Below are 6,119 nucleotides of genomic sequence, written 5' to 3' on the forward strand. Positions count from 1 at the left end.
GAAGATATGTCCAGTATGGGCCTCTAGCAACGGTGGAATGGAAAAGCAGTCCGTCTCATGATTGAGCCGGAAGTTCCAAGACAAAGGGGGGAATGAAAGGGCGAGGGCCATGCCCTCCATCTTGCCTGTATCCTCCATGTTGGGGCCACGTGCGGCCTTCTTCCCGGAAGCCCAGGCCTCTGCTGGCCACGCCCGGGATTTTAAACTAACCAATGACAATCAAGGGAAGTGCGCGCCATAGATATGACCACATCCTGTGTAATGGGTCACCAGCTCGCACCTGGCCAATCGGCGGGGGGCACAGCCCCCTCTCCCGCCCCTACTCCAACCCTCTATGAAACCCCTGGTTCGAGCAGACTGCGCTCTCTCCGCTTCCTGCTGCTGTGTCGGCAAGGTGGGGGAGCCGAGCTAGCTCGAATAAAGATTCTTATGCTTTTGCATCGGGAAAAAAAAAAAAAAAAAAAAAACTGCTTCCATAGAGCACCAACGATTTTATGTATATTAGTAGTTACAGTAAAGAATTAAGCATTTCTCCTTGTGTGAATTGTATTTCAGGGTTATCAAACTGTCCTAGTTGATGAAGGAAAGTTCTTTTGTCCTTTAAATTGACTTAAGAGAGCCCTGACCGGTTTGGCTCAGTGGATAGAGCGTCGGCCTGCGGACTGAAGGGTCCCAGGTTTGATTCCGGTCGAGGGCATGTACCTTGGTTGTGGGCACAGAGTGTGCAGGAGGCAGCTGATCCATGTTTCTGTCTCATTGATGTTTCTAACTCTCTATCCCTCTCCCCTCCTCTCTGTAAAAAATCAATAAAATATATTTTTTAAAAAATCGACTTGAGAGAGAGGAAGGGTGGGAGAGAGAAACATCTGTGTGAAGGAGAAGCCTTGATTGGCTGCCTCCTGCACGCCCCCTACTGGGGATGGAGCCTGAAACCCAGGCTTGTGCCCTGACCGGGGAATCTGAACTGACGACCCCGGCCTGTGCTCAGGGCTCTGGGCACACAACAGGGACAACAGGGAAAACGCCAGTCCCTGCCCGCACAGAAGTCCCCTCCTCGAGGAGACACAGAACCCAAACAAGGAGCTGTGAAATGAAAATCGTGTAGTGACAACGTCGAAGACAGAAAAGACAGGAATTGTGTAGAGCGTTCTGTTTGCTGCTGTCACCATGGCCACGAACGTAATGGCTTCCAACAGCGCGGATGTATTCTCTCTGGCTCTGTGGTGGGCTTTCAGACGCAGGTGTCTGGGCGAGCATCAGGTGCAGACAGGGCCAGCCCTTCCTGGAAGCTCCGGGGGCGGAGACCCCATTCCTCGCCTTTTCCAGTTTCCCGGGGTCACCCATCCTCTGGCTCTCTGCTTCCTTCATTTCCAAGTCAGCAGCGTCAGGTTTGGTCCTTCTCACATGACATCACTCCGACCTTTTCTATGTCGCCAGCTTCTCCCACTTTTAAGGCCCAGGGGGTTACATGGGGCTCACCTGGGTGGCCCAGGCTGCTCTCCTACGGTCACTGATTAACTCCGCCTGCAGCCTCAGCCCTTGCCAGGGACCCTACCGTAGCCAGAGGTTCCAGGGATTAGGACGTGGGCTCTCCGGGGGCCATTACTCTGCCTGTCACAGGTGGAGAGAGAGGAAGATGGAGGCAGGAAACAAGGGTTTGGGGAGATGTAGGTCCCGGTTGAGAGAAGAGCGTGGGAGAGACAAAGGAGACACTGTCCCGTGTGCTGTGTGCTCCCAGGGCGTCGGCTGCCAGGGACCTTCCCGGGAACTTATTCCAGAAAAGCCTGGGGCTGTGGCGGGGGGGGGGGGGGGGGCGGGGGGAAGAGGGGCAGGTCACAGGGAATCAATCCAGCCAGCACCTCCTGAGCATTAAGGCCATCGGGGACTCCATCGCGGGGACAACACTTCCCACCCTGGGGTTCAGGGGCGCACGCAGACGTTCATGGGAGCTGAGCATCTCTGCTTGGTGGGGTGGAGGAAGCTTCCATCAAGTTCTCAAAAGGGCCTGGGAACAAGAAGAAGTTAACTTCTAGCTTGAGGGTTATAAAAAGAAGTGCTCAGAGTGCAAAATGCTGCAGCCACGTTGGAAAATAGCTTAGCAGTTCCTCAAAATGCAGATACTCTAGGACCGAGCCACTCCATGCCTAGGTATGTACCTGAGAGGACTGAAAACATCTCCACACGAAAACCTGCACACACCGGCGGGCAGCAGCATTCTTCGTAATCGTAAAAAGTGCAAACAGCCCCCGTGTCCCGCATCCGGGGTATAAAACACACTGGAACAGCCGTGCCGTGGAACAGTCTTAGGCCACCAAAAGGCATGAGGCACTGCCCTGGCCAGTTTGGCTCAGTGGATAGAGCGTCCCAGGTTTGATTCTGGTCGAGGGCTGGATTGTGGGCTTGGTCCCTCGTGGAGGGCGTGCAGGAGGCAGCCAACTGATGATTCTCTCACATCACTGATGTTTCTCTCTCCCTCTCCCCTCCACTCTGAAATCAATCAAACGATTTTAAAAAAAGGAATGAGGCACTGATACACGCCACCCCCCCCCCCCCCCCGAATGAGCCTTGAAAACATGATGCAACCTGAGAGAAGCCAGGCACAAAAAGCCCACATCTATATGCCGACGCCCAGAACAGGCAAAGACAGTGGATTAGTGGTCGCCCGGGGCCAGGAGGCAGCAAGGAGTGAATGTTAACGGGCACGATGTTTCTTTTGGGGGGGGGGGGGGGGGTGATGAAAATGTTCTAAAATAGATTAAGGTGATGGTTGTGCAAGTCTGTAAATATACTAAAACCATTGAATTGTAGTTTAAACAGGTGGGTTTATTGTATATGAATTAATATCCTAGTCAAAATGTTCTCAAAAAGGAGCGGGGGGGGGGGGGTGGGGGGGGGGCGGGGGCGTGGTGGTGCTTGGCCCTTCAAGGGCAACGCAATTCACCTGACCCTCACAGCCCTGAGGGACAGGCCCTGCCTTCTTCCCACTGGACAGGTGGGCAACCTCAGAGGGTGAGGGGCACAGGCCGAGGCAAGGTGGCTGCTGAGTGACAGAGCCTGGACTTGAATCCAGGTCTTTGCGTTGGATTGATGTCCTGCGGGTCACGCTGGAGTGTGAATTCGGAGGTGACAAAGCAAGTGCTGCAGCCAGGGAGGGCATCTTCTCAGTAGGTGTTGGTGAGGGGCAGTTCCACCAGCGCAGGGACACCAGATGGGGGGGGGGGGGGTAGGGGGGAGGGGCGCAGAAGAAAAGGCACGAGCAGGCTCTGTCCTCAGCCCTTACTTAATGCCGTCCCCCAATCATGAGGCAAAGTTGCTCGTCACACACCCCGCCCCATTTTATAGATGCAGCGGCTCAGAGAGGCAAACTGCCTACAGAAGACGCACAGCTCACAAGTGACGCGGTCCTGTCTCCCTGGCCGCGGGGGCCTGTGGGTCCCTTTCCTGTCCAGGCTGCGCTGACTCAGGAGGCTGCCCCAGGGAAGGTGGGCCCCTGAGAGTTGCAGGGCTGGGTCAGGAACGCCCAGCGGGGGGGGAGGCTGTAAGCTCTCCCCACAAGGCAGTCTCCTTGAGGGGTGGCCCAGGACCGGGAGGCACACCCCAGGACTGCCCGTCTGGAAGGAGAAGGTTGAGCGTGTTGGGGTGAAGACAGGATAGAGCTTGTGCCGAGGCAGGGGCGCACCTCAGCTGTGCAGGGCAAAGCCAGACGAGAAGCGCAGGGACATGGTGGGGAGGACTCCCGGAGAGTGGGGGGCAGGAGTCAGACTGGCTGGACTTCTGGGGGCAGAAGCCTGGCTGCCTGTGGCCTCAGGGCAGGACACTGACCAGATATCCTCACCCCTGCTTTCCTCCTCCTCCTCTCTCCCCCTCCCCCATGCTTCCTCTCTCACATTTCCGGCAGCTCTCCCTTTTGGAGGCCTCCCATTTGGGGAGGGAGTCCTACAGAATAGCAAGTCTCAAAGTCAGTGCCTTTTTGGGTCCCAGGCTCCTTTGGCAAAAGGGAAGGCCCCATTTTTGCATGTTTTAATCATCACCCGAGGATATGTTTTTATTGATTTTTTGAAAGAGAGGAAGGGAGAGGGAGGGAGGGAGAAAAAAGGAACCGTTGTCTCTGTATGCCCCGACCAGGATTGAACCCACAACCCTGGGTATGTGACCTGACTAGGGAATCGAACCTGCAACCCTTGGGTGCATGGGACGATGATGCTCCAACCAACCGAGCCACACAGGCCAGGGCGTTTGCATGTTTTAGATGGTCAGCGGGGCGAGGGGAGGGTCTGGGCCTCTTCTCTGTAGGATGGGGCAGTGGAGGCTGGGTTCCCACCTCCCGTCTGCTGGCCGCCTCCGGCCCCTAAAGGCCCAATCCATTTGTCCCCAACAAGAATAGAGAGAACAGCCTTGTAAAGTGACACTATGAATGGTGAGGGGCTGCCAGGGCCAGACCAAACTGATGGGATGAGCTCCCCCATGCTGGGCCTGCCCTCAGCACCTGGGACAGCAACCCTCTCTGGGACCCCCAAATCAGACTCCAGGCCACCCCTGTCCAGGCGCTGAATCCCCAGAGATGAGCTTAGGGCAGTGGTTCTCAACCTTGGCTGCACATTAGAATCACCTGGGAATCTTTTTAAAATCCTGATTTCTGGGCCTCATCCTCTGGAAATTCTGTTTCTTTGTTACTAATGTTGTGGCCCCACCCCATAACAAAGAAACAGAATTTCTGGAGGATGAGGCCCAGAAATCAGGATTTTAAAGATTCCCAAGTGATTCTAATGAGCAGCCAAGGTTGAGGACCACTGGCTTAGGGCAGTAGTCGGCAAACTGCGGCTCGAGAGCCACATGCGGCTCTTTGGCCCCTTGAGCCACATGTGGCTCAAGTTTGCCGACCACTGGCTTAGGGGAACAGATGCCCCAACTCCCCTTAACACTTCATTCTTAATCAAAGTTTGAGAGGGAGGAAGGGGTGGGTCGGATGGGTTGGGAAAGGATTCTGGAGGCTGGAAAAGGGGCGGGCTTGACCCCCAACTTTTCCCTGCCTCACTGCCCCCCCCTTTTTCCCCGCCCCAATTGTCTCAGTGTCTGCTGGGTCCTGGGAGGAGAGAATAGTGGGTGGGGGTGGAGAAGGGGCCTCAGACTGAAAGTAGAGAGAGACTGAGCTCCAGGGAGGGCAGAGTGAAGGACAGCAGCCTCCGGCCTCGACCCCAGACCTTGGCCTCCCTGATCCTGGGCTCCCCAAAATAAGGACGGAGCCCCCACCCACACCGTGTCTCCCGAGGGTGGGGTGGGGAATGCCCACAGCTCAGGGGCCCCCCAGGCTGAAGGCAGACCAAGGCTCTTGGGGAGTAGCCCCGGCTGAGGGGCTGGGCCTGTGGGGACATGGGGCTGGGGCTGCTGCTGCTCCAAGACTGGGGTAAGGGGGACGGGCCTGCAGGGTGTGAGGGGAGAAGGAAGATAAGGACAATGGGGGAGGAATGGGGGTCAGATGGGAGAGGTAGATGGGAGAATAAGGGGACCTGAGGGAGGGAGAGTTGGGAGCAGAATGGGAGAGGGAGAGGGACAGGAGTGTAGGAGCAGAGGTGCAGAAGCCCTGCAGGACGCAGGGAGGGGACAGTCATGTGCATGTGCATGTGTGTGCGTGTGTGTAAGAACTATGTTGCTAGGGCCAGCCTCTGGGGAACCAAGGCCGCGCCAGCTGCAGGAAGCTGGGTGTCAGGAGCAGCTGTAGGCAGGGACTTGGAAAAGCGGGACCAGTAGGTTTCCCCAGATGTCCCTGAGGGACTGAGGCTGGATGAGCCCTGGGTCTGTGGGCTCTGGCCCCTCCAAGGCCACTGTCTGCCCACCCATCACCCCCACCTGCTGGGCAGCCTGGCTCAGCCTCGCGGGCGGAGGCATCATGAACCGTGTGCGTGGTTGGTGGGTCTGTGTGTGGGTTCAGCTCAGCTCAAGCATCCCTGGGCCTGTGGCATCGGTGTCTGTGTTTTTATATTTGTGACTTTGAGCCTGTAGGGCAGTGGTTCTCAACCTTCCTAATGCCGAGACCCTTTATTACAGTTCCTCATGTTGTGTGACCCCCAACCATAAAGTTATTTTCGTTGCTACTTCATAACCTTTATGTTGCTACTGTT

Source organism: Myotis yumanensis, unplaced genomic scaffold, assembly GCF_028538775.1.
Source record: "Myotis yumanensis isolate MYYU_CA2020_CCGP unplaced genomic scaffold, mMyoYum1.0.hap1 SCAF_17, whole genome shotgun sequence".
NCBI classification, from domain to species: Eukaryota; Metazoa; Chordata; class Mammalia; order Chiroptera; family Vespertilionidae; genus Myotis; species Myotis yumanensis.